Source organism: Antechinus flavipes, chromosome 5 (assembly GCF_016432865.1).
Source record: "Antechinus flavipes isolate AdamAnt ecotype Samford, QLD, Australia chromosome 5, AdamAnt_v2, whole genome shotgun sequence".
NCBI lineage: Eukaryota > Metazoa > Chordata > Mammalia > Dasyuromorphia > Dasyuridae > Antechinus > Antechinus flavipes.
The window spans coordinates 52314906-52336745 of NC_067402.1; the positions used below are offsets into that span (position 1 = coordinate 52314906).

At 36.6% G+C, this 21840-nt stretch overlaps 1 protein-coding gene across 1 annotated transcript in view; it reads left to right on the forward strand.

The window, feature by feature from the left end:
- The first annotated feature begins 392 nt into the window (after positions 1–392).
- The window catches only part of PTER (phosphotriesterase related), a 107087-nt gene continuing 85639 nt past the window's right edge, over positions 393–21840 (forward strand). The window contains 1 exon segment of the mRNA XM_051963274.1: positions 393–676. The gene's annotated coding sequence lies outside the window, so the exon portion shown is untranslated.

A 21840-nucleotide genomic window follows, 5' to 3' on the forward strand; every position in this document is an offset into this window, starting at 1 on the left:
CAAGATAGGAGGGAATTAGGGTGTTCCCCCCTTCAAAAAGGGAGTCAAAGTGATTATTTCCCAACTAAATTGATGCAGTTCCAAGCATGTTTTCATCAAGTCAGTGAATGTTTCTTTTAAAATCTGTTAAAACTTCAAGCATTCATTGGCCAAAGCAAAACTTTATGGCTTTTAATCAGTGTTCAGGAGGACAGAGTGACAGGAAAGAGCTCATTCATTACCATACTTGCTCAGGTATGAAGGGAAGCTAGAGCAGCCTGCAGGGCAAAAGTCCAGGTTGGGGGAACCGGGCAGCTGCTCCCATCGATGGGGAGGGGAACGGCCCTTCTCTTCCCCTCTCGGGGCAGGCGGGGCCTAGCTGCTGCCAAAGCACCGCCTCAAGACCAGGGCGGCTGTGAGGAGGGGTGGGGAGAGGGGAAGCCAGGGCTGAGGAGGGCAGGCGGGGCCTAGCTACTGCCCAAGCACTATCCTAGAATCAGGGCAGATACCAGGGCCCTGCGCTGAGAAAGGCCGGGTTGCCCTCCGCCCCCAGCGGCCCAGGCCGGGTCTCAGAAGACCGAGCCTGCGCCAGCTGAGCCAACAGTCCGAGGGCACAAGCACGGGCCGGTGCTGGGAACCAAGCTCTGGGACAGAGCTGGAGAAAGAAGCCGGAGGAGGGAGAAGTAGCTCAGCTCCGGTAGGGAGGGGAGGATATCCCCGTGGCCATCTGCCTGCCATCTTTCTCTTTCAGAGATCCGCTCCCCAAGGCTCCCTCGGGGAGGGGACCGTGGAGAGATGGGCGATCCCTAATCTCTAGAGCCCTGCAAATAATCGGAGAGCGTGGGCAGCTACAGCCCGCAGACTTGCGGCCACTGGCCAGCTGGGCTACAGCAGGCTAGTCTCACGCCCCTGCCAACTCCGAAGCGTCCCACAAAGCCATGCCTGTTGAAAGTTGCTAGTGACAGAGCAGGCGGGAGGGGCAGGAGGATGGCCTGCGAGAAGCAGCCCCCTCCGGCTCTCGTCCTGAGTGGGAGCTACGGGCTGCCGGGGAGGGGGGCGGGGGAGCCTCCCGCCTGCCTGCGCCGAGACTTCTAAACTCCCCGGAAACCTTCATTTCTTCTGCTCCCACGTTCTAGCCTTCCATTCTCTCTTACAAACTTCAGCCACTTAAAGCTTATTCTAGCAGCCCTGGCTGCCCTGTCTCAGCACCGAGAAGGTGTTTCAAGCAGTGACACTTGTGGGACAGTGTGTAAAGATACTTCAGGCTCAAGTGATGGGAGAGAGGGGATGAGACTTTTAGAGCTATACAAACACTGACTTGTTTCAATCCTTGAAACACCTGAGAAAGAAAAAGGTGAAAAACATGTCATTCTTCTCACTTGAACTAGACTGGATCTCTGTCACCCAGGATCAAAGTCCTGAAAGGGAGGGGAGGGGGGGGAAGAACAGAACTTGATATGGTCTGGCCTCCCTTCCAGAATTTCATTTTAAATTAGATAATTTTGTTGTTCAGTCCTGAATTCATGTGTACTTGGAGTTTTCTTGACATGAATTTCAAGTTGTTTAATAATTCCTTCCTCAGCTCATTTTACAGATAAGAAAACTGAGGTAAATAGGATTAAGTGACTTGCCCAGGTCAGACAACTTACTAAAGTGTCAAACTTGAACTAGTAAAGAAAAATCTCACTGATTCCAAGCCAAATACTTTATCTACTTTGCATCTAGCTACCTCTAATTTAAATAAGTTAATCAAGTTTCTCTTAAACTAAGAGTTAGAAAATGCAGTATTAATTGGACTGTCATTTAGCCTTTGTAGGCCTCCAAAAAAAAAAAAAAAAAAAAAGATGGCTCCTGTCAAATGGAGGAGTTGGGTAGTATTTTAAAGGTCCTTTCTAAAATTCTAAAGAATCTTTGAAAAGAAATAGGCCCCTGATTTTCTTTATGGGAAGTGGAATGGTACAATTGGAGTCACTGGGAATTAGAAGATTGATGTGCTGAACCAATTTCTCCTTAACTGTTCCATGTATGACTAAGAAAGTCATTTAACTTCCCTGACTCTTAATTTCTCCATCTGTGAAATGGAACTGATCTCCATGATATGTATAGTTGCACATTCTAAATCCTATGATGGTTTAAAGATATTTTTGGCCCAGTTAATAAGGCTGTAGAATTATGAAGATGGACCTAGTTGTGAATCATCTGAAAAATGGTGGGACAACATGTGTTCTACGAAGTATGCTCTCTTAAAACATTCCCTTCTATCCAGAGCAAAAAGAGAAAATAAAAGGAAGAAAAATAAAAAATTTCTGAGAGAATACATACAATCCAATTATAGATAATATTATTAGGTAGGAAGGTAGGGATCAGTGAGTCAAGCAGTGGGAAAAACCTACATAGACATATTCAAAAACTCAGATGGATCTGTAATATATGGACATTCCCTCCAATGCACATTGTAACTTACTCATGCCTTCTAGATGGATTTGACTTTCCTCACTGATATTCCATAAATTTGTCAAAAGGAAGACACCCAACATGGAGATCTTCCTCAAGTTCTCTTGATCTAAATATATCCATGTAGCATAAAGATTGTCTATGGGTTTATGGTTTTATTCATGTTCTATTCTCCCACCCCATTCATCTTCTTGACTTTCCATATAGACAGTTAAGAAACATTGGAGCTTAAAAGGGCCTTTGAGATTGTCAGGTCAGTCCCCTCACATTGAATATGGGCATACTGAAGGTCAGAGAGGTAGTGATTTGCCCTTAGTTCCATAGCTAGTTATTAACTTAACTAGGACTAAAGCATCTGTCTCAGATCCTATTAGATTGCCTTACCTTTATTTAAGAAAAGGAAAAGAAAGGTGTTTGAATCTGAACTTCAGGGAATATACCTGCCCCTACAGTAGTCCCTCAGCTAGTCCAGGCAGCAGGGTCATCGTTACAATCAAACTTTCATTGTTGTTATTCAGGGGTGGTCTTAAAGAGTCAGAAGTTATTATATGTGGATATACTTTGAAACTGTCAAGTGCTAAAGAAATAAGCTTTAAAAAAATTCCATCATGAATACAGTTAGCATCCAATTACTTGATGTGATCTATTGGACAGCCTTGGGAGAGAATATTACATTCAGAACTGCTGACCTTTATCAAGACTTTAGGAAAACATTCACCTTTGCTTTGGTAACTTTAAAAGTTACTGGAGTAACTGATTGATTCTCCCTTTAAAAGTCTGTTAAGCTTTACAAAGCATTCAGCAAGTTTTGATGCAATGTTTGACATTGCTGATGGAGCAAATATCCCAAAGTCCCATAAAACTTGAGGCTGATTAGAGATTGCCTTGTTCTGGGATTCCTCCTGTAAAGGCTTCTTCTGTTCTCCACATCACTTCTTTTTAGTCTGCTGCCAATGACATCTGCTTTTTCTAAACCTGCAACACTTTAGCAATCTGTGTATTCTGGGTGAATAGGCCCTCCCACCAGTGATGAGAGACATTCTTTGACTTAGTAGACTTATTATGAGTACTTGTATCCTCAAAAGTTTATTTAGTGTTGTAAATGCTAGTCTTGGTGTTCAAATTCTGGGTTCAAATTCTGTTTCTAGTTTATTATGTGATCTCTGGCAAGTCTTCTGACAAAGCTGAGTCCAGACCCTTAAAAAAAAATTAAAGGGATTGAACTGGGTCATCTCTAAGGTTCCTACCAATATTAAATTCTCCAATTCATTACCCATCCTTCAAGAGATAACCCTCTTAGACTATAGATTGGGACACAGATGGGGAGGGGGAAGAATTCCTTACAGGATTGGTACTTAAAATCTTGGCACTTGTTAGGTGCCGCCCAAATTTTCCTCTCTATTGAGATGACTTGAGATCTCAGGATCACCTCCACACTATGATGAATAAGCAGAGTAGGACTTTAGAGTAGATATTTTTCCAAATAAATAAAGGACCTGTCATTTCATCAACATGGAGACCTCCTGGAAGAAACTTATTCCAAAATCCTCTATGCTATCCAACAAATCTTAGGAAGCTACTTAAAGGTACACGGTGGTTAGGTGATTTGAAGAGGGCAACAGCTAGTAAGGAGTCAAGAAATATTTATCAAGTATTTACTATGCGTTGGCACTATATAGGCACAAGAGACACAAAAGAAAAATTCTGCTTTCAAAAATAGTTATCAAAAAATTAAAATAATTTTTAATAGTTAAAGCAGAAGGTATATGTATTTAATAATTGTCAGATACATTCAGGCCCAGGTTTTTCTGATCGAGTCCCATACATTGCCTTGTTTCATTGCTAATAAAAAATTAAAATTTTTATTGCAACATGGTTCCATGAAATGTTGAATTTGAAGTCAGAGGACCCAACTTCAAATTCCAGCTTGTCAAATAGACTTTAGGCATGCTACAACCTTTCTCGACTATTTCCTCACCTGTATAATGAAGGAGTTAGAACAGAGGACAAGGTTCCTTCTGATTCAAAAATCAGCAATCCTATGATAGTACAAAGCTACTTGTCAAGACATCTCCAAATGGTACTATATGACTTACGGATGGGGGATCCATTTCAAGGGTTTTTCTGGTCAAAATCTCTTTACATTTTCAGCAGAGTAAGGCAAGTCTCTTCCTCTGCTAGGTACTTTCTTTAGACTCTCTTGTTCTCAAATTTGAGGATGGCTTCATTTTGACAACAGCAAAATGATCTTTGGATTTTTGTTTAGTTCGCATTGCTGGTCAAATATTCAGGAGCCTTTGGATGGAAGGTTATCTATGGATGTTAGCTGGGGTTATTAAAGTTTCCTTTGCAATTGATGGGTTAGCAGGTATACATTTTCCAGCATATTGCAAACAGTTGTCAAACTGGTAGCAAAGAAGGCACTTAATTGTTTAATTATCTTTTTAAAGTATATTCAATATAAGTAAATGGGAGAAACAAAAGCTCAGTACGCAGGAATAAGCAAGAATTGGGAGTTTTAGTTATTTTACAGACCACAAATCATGCTACCACTTTCCCCTTTCCCAAGTTAGCCAATGTAGTTGGATGCTCATGGGTGCTATTGAGAGGTTATTTATTGCAGATTTTTTTTTTCAAAAATAGCTTCTCAAATATAATTTTTGTCTTCAAGGAATATTTGAGGGAAGTTATACATGCTTATTGCAGTTTTTCACATGTAAGTAACAGAAGATAGTTTAAAATCCAGCTTTCTGGGTATCATGGTGAGACCCAAGGGTATCTCAAATCCTGAGGATATAATATTCATTCTTCTACTTCTACTTAAACAGAAATGCAATGAGGCAAGTTCTGCTGTGGGCAAAATCTTGTTGACTCTTGGGGGAAACTGACAGTTAAAAAAACAGACTCCCTTTAGGCTAGCGTTCAGAGTTTTCACCTCCTTTTCATCTGATGAGTAGTGTAATGATGTTAAATCCTTTAGACTGTGGAAGATTTTTTTTTCTATGTATAGAAGGCAAAATGGTCTGGATATTTTGACATGAGTATTGCTAGATTCAGCACTGTTGTGATGATTTTGGTTGTTCTTAGAATGAGAACTATAGAGCTTTTTTTTTTTTTTTTGTAAAGATGATCTGTCATTGTTTCCCACCTTACATCTCTACATATTAAGTTGATAGTCACTTACTAGTTCTTCATTCTGTGATCCACAGAACTCTCCTTATCAGTTTTTTCTTTCTTAGTCCTCTCCTATTTACAGAGGTTGTTTTTCTGAGTTGTATATAGTCAAGCATTTAGCCAGCTTTTTACCAAGACTGTTGAAATAGTAATTACCATCTCCTTCTACAAAATCCAGAATAATAACTGCTTATCTTGCAACAGCTTAATTGGATAATTATTTACTGTTTTGCAGTATTTAGAGTAGAATGCTGGTAAATATTGTGGTTAATAATGCTATTCTCTATAATTTATAGTCCACTGCTACTGCTAAGTCTTCTCTGTTATTGTTTTCTAAGATTGTTTTCTTCATCCCTTTTCATAGTCTGCTTTTCCAGAATGTAATCATTTACAGTTAGGAAAGCATTCATTCAAGTAAATTGTAGCCTATTATAGTGGATAGGATATTGGTCCTGGACATAGAAAGACCTAATATTTGTTAAAACTCAGTTCAGATATCTCCTACATGAAGCTGTTCTTGTCTGAAGCTTCTAATGACTCATGCAATAGTCCTTCGTATTTATTTTGTATATTGAGAGACCAATGTGATGAACTGGCTAAAGAAATGCCTTAAAGGCTGACCAACATAGCAAAGTTGTTTTAATGATACTTAAATTAGTGCTACTATAGAATAATACTCATGGATATGATATGTGCATATATAATTATATACACGTGTACATAAATACACTATGGTACAACTAAATGTATATAATTCATTGTGTGTACACATACTTATATGCATGCATCCTATATAAGCATATAAACATACAAACACATATATATGTGTGTGTGTGTGTATAAATGAAAAGAGAAACTATGCTTTCTTTGGTTTTCTTGAGTAACAAGACTTCAACCCCAACACAATTATTCCCCCAAAAGTAGTATGGGTCTGGAGATTTTTTTTGCAGGCCCTTTCAGCATTCTATGGGGCAATTCAGCACGAATCTGTGACCTCCCAAAGGGATTAAAAAATTGTTTCTGTCATTTGGATTAGAGGTCCTTTTTGATAGCTCTCTAAGCCCTCCACTATGAACCCTTGTTGGTAATGGACTTTAAGTGCAACCTTCTCCTCTGCTAACTGCACCCCTCCCCTTTTACTTATTTTTTTTTTCATTGATCTCATGCTGTTTCAGTAGAATCAGAAAATAGGGAATGGAAGAAATGGGATGCGATTACCCTATGACTCAAATTTATCAGTACATATCACAGGATTTAGCTGGACCAGACCTTAGGGATCATCTCATGTAATGCTCATCATTTTATAGCTAAGGGAGCAAAGACCCCAAGAAAAGAGTCTTGTCCAAGATAAGTCACTGAGCCAGGACTGGAACCCAGTCCCTCTTCACTGTGCCATATTACATATCCACTTAGGAGGCATTTCAATAGGAGACTTGGTTCTTTACCTTCCAAGAGCTTCCTATTATTGTTAAATTGTGCCCATTGTAGAAGGCTAAATGTAGACTTCCTAGCAATATAATTCCATATCTCTTCTTGATATTTCACAACTTGGAGGCTCATCAGTTTAAAGTTAGAAGGGGACCTTTTAGACCAAGTGTCAAACCTGCTCCCTGCTATACTCCCAAGTGCAGCCCAAATTTAAATATAATTAGGAAATATTTAATAAATAAATGAAAACTAAAATAAACTTAAATAAATGCATACCTAAAAAGGCATTTTTTTCAGTCATGTCCACTCCTTTATGACCCCATTTTGGTTTGCCAAAAACACCCTAAATGAGGTCACAAAGAAGTGGACATGACTAAAAACTAAAGTCACCATTCCCAAAATACAATAAAACATAGATAGCATTTTATTCTAATACTAAGTCAACATGCCATCTACAGGGGTCCAATTTACAAAATTGCTCCATGGTCCAATTTCTATTCCAGTTTGTTGTAGGCCATATTTGGCCATTTACTGTTGGTGTACAAATGTACAATTTAATGTACAAAAATATACAAAATGTACATTTTAAAGCATTATATAAATGCCATTAGCTTGTTAACTAGGGCTTTAAAAATTTTGCTTGAACTAGTATCATACAATGTGGAAGTGCATCTTTCTAACACTGATGTTAATGGAAAGCTTATCAAAAGCAAAACAAAATTATCTGTGTTCATTATTAACAAAATATCTTTTTAATATAAAATATACAGTACATTAACAAATTTTAATTTTTGTTAATAGCTAGCCTTTATCTGGTTCTGAAGTTTGTAAATTACTTTATTTACTCATTTGAACCTCACAATTTAATGAGGTAGTTGTTATTATTGTCTCCATTTTACAGTTGGGAAACTGAGGCTGAGCTGGGTTAAATCACCTTCTTTAGGTCACACAGCTACTAATTGGCTTGCACAGGATTTGAATTCAGGTTTTCCTCACTGTAAAACCCAACACTATCCATTATGGCATGTAATTGACTATTTACTGCCCAGTAACGATTTTGTGTCCCTATATTCCAAGCCAGATGTTCCAAGTTTAAAAATATATTCCTCTGAGGATTTCAAACTGTCACTAATTCTAGATTCTCTCTTATTTAATCTATTGAATCTCAGACTTATAACTGTACTGAAGAAAGCAATCTAGCTTTTGGTTTAATCTGCACTTTTCAAACTTGAGCTATTTATTAAGGTTCCAGAGGAGTCAAAAGGATTAATTCCAGGACATCTTTTCTTTTTGACAAGGCTTGGCTAGGATCTGATGAGAACTGAAAGGGTTTATATGATATGCCTATGATCTATAACAATATTCTGTGAAGCCATTTTTCCTTCATTCATTTTAGCTTGTGAATTAGTAAAAGTTGAAGGAAAAAACTTTAATTGAATTTGCATCATGCAATGTACCTTTCTATTGCTTATGGAAATCTCATTAAACAAAAAGTTTTGATAATATTATACAATATGTAAGAACAAAAACATTCTATTCCATTCTTACTCAATTTACAAAATATAATTATTGACATTTATATAGAATTTAAAGTTTACAAAATATATGATTACATGATTATAAACTAGGTATTATAATCATGAAACTATTCTAATGTAGATCAGGTTAGGCAACAGCACTATGGTCTCTTAAGTCTCATTATTCTTGTCCACTGGGTCTTAACCTTTTCCTATATGTTCTAGACCTCTTTTGCAATGTCTGGTGAGAGGGGTAAGGGCCCCTTCTTGGGATGTTTTCAATGCATAAAATACATAGGATGTTTTTAACCAAATTACATTGCTATTTAGTATCAAACTAAAAAACTTTCATGGATTCCAAGGTAAGGACATAATAAAAAAGTCCATCAAAACATTAAATTGATAGAGACCTTAAAACTAGTTTCAAAATATATATTCTATATATACACAATATAGAGATTTACTATTTGTAAAATAAAAAATAATTTACCTCTTCACATATCACCTGAACAGTTACAAAGTATATTAGGAGTATCATTTGAGGCTCATAACAATACTATGAAATAAGTACTATAGATCAGAGCAAAAATAAAGAATCAGGAAAGAACTAAAATTTTCCAATATGGGAAGAGCAGTTGAAGTAGTTATTAGTATTTTCCAGTAATGTTTCCCGTTGATACACACACACACACACACACACACACACACACACACACACACACACGCATGTTTGCCTGATACACACACACACACACACACCACGTATGTTTGCCTGATACACACACACACCACGTGTGTTTGCCTGATACACACACACACCACGTGTGTTTGCCTGATACACACACACACCACGTGTGTTTGCCTGATACACACACACACACACGTGTGTTTGCCTGATACACACACACACCACGTGTGTTTGCCTGATACACACACACACCACGTGTGTTTGCCTGATACACACACACACACACACACCACGTGTGTTTGCCTGATACACACACACACACCACGTGTGTTTGCCTGATACACACACACACCACATGTGTTTGCCTGATACACACACACACACACCACGTGTGTTTGCCTGATACACACACACACACCACGTGTGTTTGCCTGATACACACACACACACACACCACGTGTGTTTGCCTGATACACACACACACACCACGTGTGTTTGCCTGATACACACACACACCACATGTGTTTGCCTAATACACACACACACACGTGTGTTTGCCTGATACACACACACACCACGTGTGTTTGCCTGATACACACACACACACCACGTGTGTTTGCCTGATACACACACACACACCACGTGTGTTTGCCTGATACACACACACACCACGTGTGTTTGCCTGATACACACACACACCACGTGTGTTTGCCTGATTCACACACACACCACGTGTGTTTGCCTAATACACACACACACCACGTGTGTTTGCCTAATACACACACACTTATATTTGCTTAATACACACACATATGTTTGTTTAATATATATATAATGCATGTTTAATATACACACATGTTTGTTTAATATATACACACATGTTTAATATACACATGTGTGTTTGTTTAATACACACACGTATGTTTGCTTAATATATACACACATGTATGTTTGCTTAATATACACACATATGTTTGCTTAATATACACACATATGTTTGCTTAATATACACACACGCATGTTTGCTTAATATACACACACATATGTTTGCTTAATATACACACACGCATGTTTGCTTAATATACACAGTATGTTTGCTTAATATACACATACACGTATGTTTGCTTAATATACACACATATGTTTGCTTAATATATACACACATGTATATTTGCTTGATACACACACACATATATTTGCTTAATATATATATACACACACACATATATATTTGCTTAATATATATATATATATATATATACACACACACATATATATTTGCTTAATATATATAGCTATAGATATATACACATGTATATTAGCAATGCTCTCTTATTTTTCTCCTTATTTACCTTCCTATTTGTTTGCAAAGATCTCATTGCTATCAAAAGGAAGTAAATTAATAAGCAGCAGCGGGCATTCAATCCAGGAAAGAACCAAGTTCAACTTGAATCTCAGACACATATTTGCTGTGTAAGCCTGGACATATCACCTCTATTTGCCTTCACTTTGCCTTTATTAGCCCCATTTTGCAATTGAGGAAAGTGAAGATATTGTGAGTTTATTTCCAGATCACTGCAATAAGGCAAATATCACACTAGAGTGAGTCATAATTTTTTTGATTTTCTAGTGCATATAAAATTCATCTTTACCCTATTCTGTAGTTTATTAGATATGCAATAGTATTATGGCTAAAAATATGTACATATCCTAATTTAAAAATACTTTATTGTTAAAAAGTGTTAACCATCTTTAGCCTTCAGCCAATTTTTTTGCTGGTGGAAGATCTTGCCTTAATGTTGATGGCTGCTGATTGATCAGGGTGATGATTGGTAAAGGCTTGGGTGACTATGGCGATTTCTGAAATTAGACAGCAATGAAGTTTGCCACATCAATTGACTTTTCCTTTTGGGAAAGCAGAGCTGTTTTATAACATTTTACCCATGCTAGAACTTCTTTCAAAATTGGAGTCAATCCTCTCAAATCCTGCCACTGCTTAATCAACCAAGTTTATACAACGTTCTTCAGTATTGTTATGTCTCAGGGAATATAAACTGGAGGCTAGGGAAAGAGATGTGTCAAACAGCCAGTTGGTGGAACAGTCGAACACAGATTTATCTATTAAATTCACTGTCTTATATGGGCAAGGTTCATTGCAACCAAAAACCATTACAATAGTAGCATCACAGATCCCTTATGACACAGACCACCATATCAAATATGATAATGCAAAAGTTTAAAATATTGCAACAATTACCAACATGTGACACAGAAACACAAAGTGAATGCACAATGTCAGAAAAATGGCTCTGGTAGACTTGTTTTATGCAGGGATGCTACAAACCTTCACTTTCTGTTTTAAAAAAAATGTAAAAATAAATAATAATAATGATAATTAATAATAATAAACAAAGCAAAACAAAACAAAACAAAACAAAAGGCGGCTAGGTGGAACAGTGGATAGAGCACTAGCCCTAAAGTCAGGAGGACCTGTCTGGTCTCAGACACTTATACTTTCTAGCTGTGTGACCCTGTGCAAGTCAATTAACCCCAATTGCCTCAGGGGGAAAAAAAAGCAATATCTGTGGGGGGAGGAAAGGAAGAACAATAATGGTATCTATCTCCCAGGATTGTTGTGAGTATCAGATAAGATGATATTTATAAAGTACTTTGTTATCCTTAAAGCTTGATTATATAAATGCTGATTATTAATGAAAGTTGATAATGATTGTTCATGTAAGGACTGTATTGACTACATCGATTCATTAAACAAATATTTAGTAAATGTCTGTATATTGTATACAATATAGTATGATCTTTTTTTTGCAGGAAATTATTTAACCTTAACCTTTTGTGTGTCATGGACCCTTATGGCAGTCAAAATGAAATCTATGAACTCTCAGAATCATGTTTTTAAATGTCTGAAATAAAATATATAGGAGTAAAAAAGAAACAAATTATATTGAAATGGTGATTAAAATATATATTTTGGGAGCAGCTAGATGGTGCTGGGGATAGAGCAGCCTGAAGTCAGGAAGGTCTGAGTTTAAATCCAGCCTCAGACACTTAATATTTCCTAGCTGTGACCTTGAGCAAGTCACTTAACCCCAATTGCCTCAGCAAAAATATATATATAAATAAAACTCATGGACTGCATGTTCACAACTGCCTACTTTATTAAATAATTAACTTTATCAAACACTATCAGAACAGCTTTCTATTGACAAAAGAACACCAGAATAATATAGAAGAAAGTCTAAGGTTTTCCTAAATGAATTCAACACACACTTTACAGCAAAGATAGAATCATTGTGAATACTGATAAGCGCCAATATGCCAAGACTTTAATTTCCAACTTGTGACTACATTTCGGGGCCTTGCTAATGATAATAAAAATTGTCAAGCCTAAATGAAATAAAACACATTAATCTCAATTCATTACAGAAGAGGCTACATTTAAGTGATCCTGACAATTATACGAATTCAGTAATGGGGAATTTAAATTTATTAAAAACTCAATGAGAGAATCAGGAAATTCTTGATACCAGGTATCCCAGACCTGAAAAATTACAAATAACCACTGAAATAGGAACAGCTTATACTGTTTATGTGGTAGGGATATTGCTTCACACCCAGTTTCTAAAAGTAATTCTTCCCAGCACTTAGAGGGATTGTCTTGTCTTTGTGTTCCAATGGAGCCATTGAAAGAATCATTATTGACTATTATATCGGGAAAAAAAAAATTGTACCAAAAAAAAGTTTCTAAGTTGTTCTCAGTCAATGTTCAGAAAGGAACAATAAGTCACCATTATATTTCATCACACTTCAGAATGGTATGATTTATCCAATGTAGGAATGTTTGCAGATATTTAATAGTATAAGAAAGGTTGCCATCTGCTTTCTGGGAAAGAGTACCTGAAATGCTTTTCATGATCATTCAGCTTTCCTCCTTCCTCCCCACTTCCCAATCACCTTAAGCAAATCTAAAATCCTAATTTATTGTCAAATTTAAATCTGGATGCAACCTAGCTCTTATTAATATATATATATATATGTATGTATGTATTGATGATTATTCCCAGAGAAAGGTATAATAATGTGAAATTCATAAATAATTACCCCAGGGAAGTATCAAGGAAATAAAGAGTGTCTCTGGTGTAAGGAATTCTTTAATCTTCCCCACAGGACTAGGAAATACATCATTGATTAAATGTAAGAAGGTTTTATGTGGTGGTTTAAATAAAAAAATATGATAATACTTGTGGCTATATTCCAGCATGGGGTCTAAGTAAAGATGATTTGGTTAGAGCCTGTCTATTACAGGGTTGTTGTAATAAAAAATGCAGGTCTCCTCTAACTTTTCTTCATGAGAAGGGGAGAGGAATCAGAACAGAGAGAAAGCCACAAGGAACCATCCTTCTCATAACTTCTTTGATCATAGACTAATTCTTGTTTCTAGTAGTTTTGTCTGTGCGTAGAGGCTAGCCTAATTAATCCCTTCCTATCCTAGTATTTTTGTCTGTCTTCCTTTTTCTCAGCATCACTCAATGAGTCAGTCAACAAGCATTTAAAACCATGTGTGGTTGTGTAGCTATAATCCCTCATATAGGGGAGATTGAGGCTGGCGGATCTCTTTAGCTCCAGAGTTCTGAGCTGAACTGGAGGCAGAGCCAATTGGGTACCCCAAGTCCAGCATAAATATGGCAAGCCTTGGAAGCAAGGGACAACCAAGCTGTCTAAAAAGAAGAAAAGTTGCCCCCATTTGGAAATGGAGCAGGTCAAAATTTCCATGCCAATCTATAATGGGATTGGGCTAATAAATGGGTGCTGCATTTACAGCCTGGATGAGATAGAAAAAACTATATATGGGCACGAAGGGGAGAAGGATGAAGAGGAAAAGGAAAAAGAAGGAGGGAGTCAAGGAGAGAAAGAAAAGGGGTCAAAATGGAGAAAGGAAGATGCAGGACAGAAAGAAAAAGAGGGAGAAAGGAAAAAAAGGGAAGGGGAAGGAGGAGAAGTCAAATGAGATATCTATAAAACATTTAGCATAATGCCTAACATATACTAGGTACTTAATAAATTCTCCTGCCCCTCTTTCCCAATACAAACACAATAACTGAATAGTTTTTGCTATTCTAGAGATGCTGTCTAGAACACCTAAGGAAAATCAAAAATCTCTGACCTTCTGAAGTTTATGAAATCATCCTCTGCTAAAAGGGGAAGCCAAAATTCTTCTCTTCCTTCAAAGAATTCCCAAGCCAATTCTGACTGGTCTGCTCCTGGACCATAAAGCCTCTCAAATGTTAAATTCGGCGATGGCTTGCTATTTTATACAAGACCAGTGAGTTCTCCCTTAAGTCTTTTAGCCTATCCCAATAAACTTTTTTGCATCATTTAATTTTATCCAATGGCTTTCACTCCTTCCAAAGTGTTTAAAGCCTTGTTCCACCTGTTTTCATGGCTTCAACTGATTGATTGCTTCAACAGAGGTATTCTCCCCTGATTTAGGTTGTTAGTTTAAATAGTGCAATTGGTTGCTCTGGATAATCTCAACTTTTAATAAGAAGATCACAAGATTTAGAAGTAGAAGTGACTTTAGTAACTTAGTACAACCCTTTCTTTTGTTCAGATAAGGAAACTGAGGCTCAGAGAAGTCAGGTGCCCAATATTAATACCATAAGACCCATCATGATTTAAACCCATGTGTTTCAAATCAGTATTTCTTCTATTACTACATCAAGCTTTCTGAACACATGAGCTTCAGTCGGGGCTAGGATGGCCCTTTCATAACTGATAATCTGTCTATGACTGATGTTTGTTTTACCCTTTTTAAGTGTTTTGATATTATGCTTTCATCCTTTATCCACTGCCATGGGCAACTCCATACCATTACCTGGTAGTCAGCTTTTTGGTGATGAGCCTTAATATACTTGACAAGTCTAGTCTTTGGAAAATAGACAACAGGCTGTCACCAAGCTCATACCCCAAATCTCTCCAGCTTGATGGTTTTCTGCCAAAATCTGCTCTCTCTTGGTATAGCTATTGGTGCCAAACAAAGTGCTGTGCTTAATGAATTTTCTGAATAATTAATTATAGAACATTTATACAAGAAATCAATGTTCTTTATGATACCTTCTTTTAATTACCCACCTTTAGCTCCTGCACTCCCAAGGGCATTTATACACTTTTGCATCCTATTCACATAGAACAGGATGAATTTATATACACTTATCTTGCATCTATATATTCCGATTACCCAAGTAGATTGTAAGCTTCCTGAAAGAAGAACCGTTTCTTTTGCATACCCCCCTTGTTCTATGATTGCTCTAACTCACATGTTTTGTGATTCTTGAGTAAGAGAAACGGTTTCTTATGCTCAAGAGAAGGAAGTATTGACACCTTTATTTCTGAATATGCTGTCTCTTTGAGGGATGAAAGGCAGACAGGCCAGGTAGATGTTGAACATTTTCCAATGCTTTCATTCACAACAGTATCAACCTTGTGTGCAATTAATCTTATACAGTAATGCTGTGACAATGAGATGATTTCTCCAGAGAATCTATGCTAATACTATTAAAATGCTCTTACAATGTCAAAATGATTGCAGTGAAAGCGTGTGGGGACTGTGCTTATGTGATTATGATATTATAGTGATGTGCGATTACCATAGGAAACAACTAATTCAACTCCATAGAGACTTGCATTATGAAGCCATTATAGCATGAGATTATAACGACACAATAACTTCATGCAAACTCGTGATGTGAAAACTAAGAGCTCATTTGAATGCAAATGGTATTTCCATTAAAAAGTAATTAAACACAGAAAACCCTGCTTGTTAAATCTGAGGCAGAGACATAGAATCCAAAAGTGAAAATGGTAAGCTAAGACCACTTTAAGAAAAGGCTATCCAACTGTTTCCAGCTCTGATGTCCTGGGGTTCTTGTAGTCCATACAGAGAAGGTGGGTGAGAGATAGGAAGGTCTTATTGCACTAGGAAGCAGGATGCCTTAGTTGGATCCTTCTTTAGAAGTTATTAGCTGTGGGAGAATCTTGAGCCTTTTAGTCTACACATGATTTCATTGATATGTAGGGTTCCAAGTAAGGAAACTCTACCAATATAAATCAGTGCATGCTTTGAAATTTGTCATCTGAATAATTAATTTATAATTAAGCTCTCCATTCTTAATTTACTACTAAATCCTCCTTCATATCTTTGTTTCAATAGACATTTCGTTGTGTTCTAATATAGAAAATGTAGCCCATTGCTTCCCCCTCCATATGCTACACCTTGAGCTAACGTTTTTATGATTTCATGATTTTGTTCATTTTGGTACCTGGGGCAATAAAAAGTAAAGTCAATTTTCTAGGGTCACACAGCCAGTATTTTCTGAGTCCTAGATCTTTCTTGTCCTTGCGTCTCTAGCCACCATGCCATACTGCTTTCCAGCTAAGTTTTTGCTGTCGCTCAGTCATTTCAATTTTGTCTGACTCTTAGTGATCCCATTTGGAGTTTTCTTGACAAAGATACTGGAGTGGTCTTTCTTTCTCCAGCTCATTTTAGAGATGAGGAAACTGAGGTAAACCTGGTGAAATTATTTGCCCAGGGTCACACAGCTAGTAAATGTCTCAAGACAGATTTGACGTTGTGAACATGAATCTTCCTGATTCTGAGACCAGTATTCTATCTAATACCTAGTTACCACTATTCTATTAATTTCTATTCTATTCCATTTTATTAATTTCAATTTAATTCTATTTTATTAAAGTCTGATGGAATATACAATTCTAGAGCACAGGGACTATTTCCTTTTTGTCACTGTCAAACAAAATGTTATATTCAGTAGATGCTCAACATACACTTATTGTAGTGAACAAACATTTATCAAACCCCTACTATAAGCCAGCTAGCTAATTTTATAGTATATAGAGTGCTGGGCCTATGGTCAGAAAGATTCATCTTCCTGAGTTCAAATAGACACTTACTAGCTAGGTGACTGTTGGCAAGTAATTTTGCCAGGTTTGCCTCAGTTTCCTCTGTAAAATGAGCTAGAGGAGGAAATGGCAAACCACTTCAATACCTTTGCCAATAGAATCCCAAATGGGTTCACAAAGAATCGGACAAAACTGAAACAACTGAACATCAAAAGTGGATAGAGAAGCAGTGCACTAGAATGATGACCTCTTGGCAGGTCTTCTAATTCTAAATCAGAGCAGATGCTATCGTCAGTGGGAAATTCCTGATTTCACTGTAAATTTCATTTATTAAGGAGGTCTAAAATGGTTAAGCCTGAAAGCTGGTGATGGGAATGTTGAGATAGATCACTTCTATATACCTCAATTCTTTTATCTGCAGGATAAAAATAATAATTATTTACCTTCCTCAGGACAAGGGTATCTCAGAGACTTTTTGTGCTGGAAGGTGAGGATTTCACCTGATGGATTGATTTATTAAGTGGGTCACTGTAAGTCAGGTAACTGTGCTAAACCAATTGAACAATTTTAGCCACCAGTGATTAAATCTGAACAGGAAGGCTCACTTTGTATCTTCTATAGGGATTTTGATGTTTAGAATTTTACGTTAGATTTAAATCAGTGAAAACTATTAGAGTGTGTGCTATTCCTAGAGTCAAGAAAATCTGGATTCAAACTGTGTGGGATCCTCAACAAATAATTTAATTTCTCTGAGACTTGGTTTTCTCATTTATAAATGTATATCATAACACCCTTGGGTCCTTCTTCACAAGGATATTGTGAAGCTTAAATAAGACAATGGATATGCAGTACTTTTAAAGAGATAGATTGATGTTAGTTGTTACTATATGTGTTTAATAATCACTTCTCATTGGATTATAAATTGAATTGGTGCCATTTTAGTCTGCTTATCTAAAAAGTGAAAATATCAGGTCTTGAAAGACTATATAAGCTATCCCAGAACTCTTAGTGCCATTTTAAGCTTTAACTGGAACACCTCAAATGTTCATAGCTCTCCAACTAGAAGGGGATTTCAGAGACTGTATAAGCCAACTCATTTTAGAGATGAGGAAACTGAGTCTTGGAATCATTAAACAATTTGTCCTTGGTCACACGGGGGTAAGCATCAGCAGTGTTTTGCATCCACATATTCTTGGTTTCCTCCTTCCTTTTTAGAGAGGTAGGGAAATACAATAACAGAATGTTGCATATTTTTCCAGATGTGGCCTTTTTGTTAGCCAATATTGCTCTACTATTTTTTTGTGTCATAAAGGAAAATTCAATGTTTGTGTGTTGTGGGGGATGAGGTGAGGAATCATTGGGAAATAGCATCACAGAAACCTTTAAAACAAATTATTTTTAAATGAATGTTTTGCTTTAGAGACAAATAGCACTCTTCACAGTACAGTTTCATTTCAGTTGATATTGTTGTTACATCGCTCAGTGAAAAATTAAGGCATATTAGAAAATCCTATTAATTGTGATGGATTAAAAAAAAAAAACCCACAACAACCCAGAAGGCTTCATTAGCTCATGTAGCAATCAGATGCCTGCCATAGATAGCATTGTGCTCCTAATTATGACCAGAAATGGTTATAACTTTTTATTCTAAATATAACTCGGCTGAGTTACTTTTTTATTATTAAGCATTTCTACAGCACTCATATATGCTCTGTACTTTATAGCCATTTTTATTGCCACATCTTGTAACAACTCTATGAGTCAGTATTACTGTCCCTGTTTTTAAAGTTTGGAGAACCAAAGCACAGCGCAATTATACTACTTGTCTCATGTCTCCCAGGCAGAAGTGGAGCTGAGATTAGAACTCATACTCCCTTGATTTTTGTAGCTGCTTCTTTAGCCCAATTAGTGATATTGCCACTCCTAGACAATAAAGCTGCATGAAATGAGAAACTGTCTTATTCACCTCTGATCCTGTTTCACTGAACTTTTGTACGTTATATGTGCAAAATACATATTTGGTGTATAAATGTTGCAGTTACATGGTGCCGTGGCTAGAGCACCAGATCTGGAATTGGGAAGACCTGCATGGGCTCAGACATTTATTAGATATGTGACCCTGAAAATGGTGCTTAACCTTAAATTGCCCTAGTTTCCTCATCTATAAAACAGGAATCATAACAGCGTCTGCATTCCAGGATTGTTGTGAGGATTAAGTGGGATAATAATTGTAAGATGCTTAGCACAGTGCCGGGCTCCATGGTAAGTGTGAAATAAACATTAGCAATGATGATGATGACTTGCTCTTAAATAATTATGGATAGTTGATTGATCATTTGGTGGTTGTCCTTTATTCTCAAAAAGAACCAAAATGACATTACTGTGTTAGAGTCAAGTTTCTGTGTTTCCTACTGCGGCCAACGGCAGACCAATACAAGCTCAGAATGCTCTGTCGCTGGTGGCGCACATGTGAACATTTGAGTGGATTTTCTAACTTTGTCCATCTCACACTTCCTTGGAAGTCCCTCATTGCTCCTAGAGCACAGTGCCCTCTTTGATGTGAGAACCCCAAACTGGGCAATCCTGTGCCAATATCTCCCGTGTCATCCAATCATTTTCAAAACTCTCCAAAGAGACTTTGAGAGTGTCCTTGTATTGCTTCTTTTGGCCACCATGTGAGCATTTACTTTGTATGAATTATTTGTAAAATAATTTAGTAGGAATTATGTAGTGACTATCAGGTGATGAAAAGGAAAGTGCATTAGATAGGAATGATAAAAACTAGGATAATAATAATACCAATAAGAATAATTATATTTTTTTGTTCTTTAGTTATATCTGATTCTCCAATATCCCATTTGGGGTTTTGTTGACAAATATACGGAGTGGTTTTCCATTTCTTTCTCCAGATCATTTTACAGATGAGGAAACTTAGACAGACTTAAATGACTTGCCCAGGGTCACACAGCTAATAAGTGTCTGAGGTCAGATTTGAACTCAGGAAGATGAGTCTTCCTGATTCTTAGCCCAGCACTCTGTGTACTATGGCACCACCTAACTGTAATCATAATTACTTAATTATGATTATTATTACTATAATAATAATATAATACAATTATATTAATACTATATTTTATATACTATATATATTTATATACTATATATAATTTAATTGCTACATAATAATGATGATGATGATTCATTATTATTACCATAATACATAATTACCTTAACAGTAATCATAATATTAGCATGTATATATTACTTTTTAATTTTATAAAGCATTTTGCAATTTGGTCTCATTTGATCTTCTACTTTCACCACTAACTACATAAATAATCTCAGGGAAATCAGCTCCCTCCTTCCAGTCTTAGTTTCTTCATCTGTAAAAATAAGAGGTAGCATAAGACGAATTCCCAATTACCTTTGAGACACAATATTCTATTATAAAGTTGTACTTAATACTTATAAAAATTAAAATGCTGTAGAAGGAACTCTACAAATCTGTGATTAAATATGCCATAAAGTAGTATTAAATAATATATATGCCAACATTTAAGATGTATGTCTTTAATGAACAAACAAGAGCAAGAGCAAAAATGAGGTAAGCAGATTGGATCACTGAATTCTGGAGTTGGAAGGCACTTCGGTGACATTCTAAAAGAACTCCTAACATTGGGCAGTTATAGAGTGTTGGCTTTATAGCCAGGAAGACCTGAGTTCAAATGTGGACTCAGGCAGTTAACAGTACTGTATGATTCTGAGCAAATCACTTTACTTCTGCCTGTCCCCTTTTCCTTCACTGTAAAACAGGAATAATAATAGTGCCTTTCTTGCACAGTTGTTGTGAAGATCAGTTGAGATATTATTTGTAAAGCACTCAGTCAAATACCTGGTACATAAGTAGTATATAAGTGCTTATTCCTCTCTTTTTCCAACTTTCTTACTATTATAGACAAACCATCACCATGATTCTTCTTAAAAGATCTTGGAGAAGGAGAAATCCACCATTTCACAAGCAATTACCTTCTGTTACTGAAATATTATAAAATATTAAAATACCCAGGAAAAAACCTCTTCAAGAGCCTGCCAATCCTTTCTACTAAAATTATCTCATATTAAAATTAGGATTTGCCTAATTGCCTGAGACAATCTCACACATACATACACATACATACTATGACATCTGCAGAATGTATACATGTGCATGTGTATAAGCAGACATTTCAAGACACATACATATATGCATGTATATTTGTATGTCTCTTTGTATGTTGATATGTCTGACTATAGGGGAAGTTACATTTTTTATGATTTCCTAAGCATAATTTATTTTAAAAGTCCAAAACTTGTCCCTCCTTCCAGAGGAAAAATCATTTCCTTCCTGAATTATAGTTCCAATTATGCAATGCTGTTTCTTTTGAATTCCTTATAAGTCTATTTTTTAGCATCCTCAAAGTCTATTTTTTAACATCCTCAAAGATGTAGAAAGTGTTATTATTGCTGCTTAAGAGCTACATGCAACAAAGCATCAAAAAGACTGGTAGTTTGCCTATGGTCTCATTAAATCTGTTTTCAAAGGCAGAAAGGAAATGTCGTTCCCTTGTCTCACTTTTAGTTCATCAAATATCATCCTTTCCAAAAGCTATGTCAAGATTCTTAGTC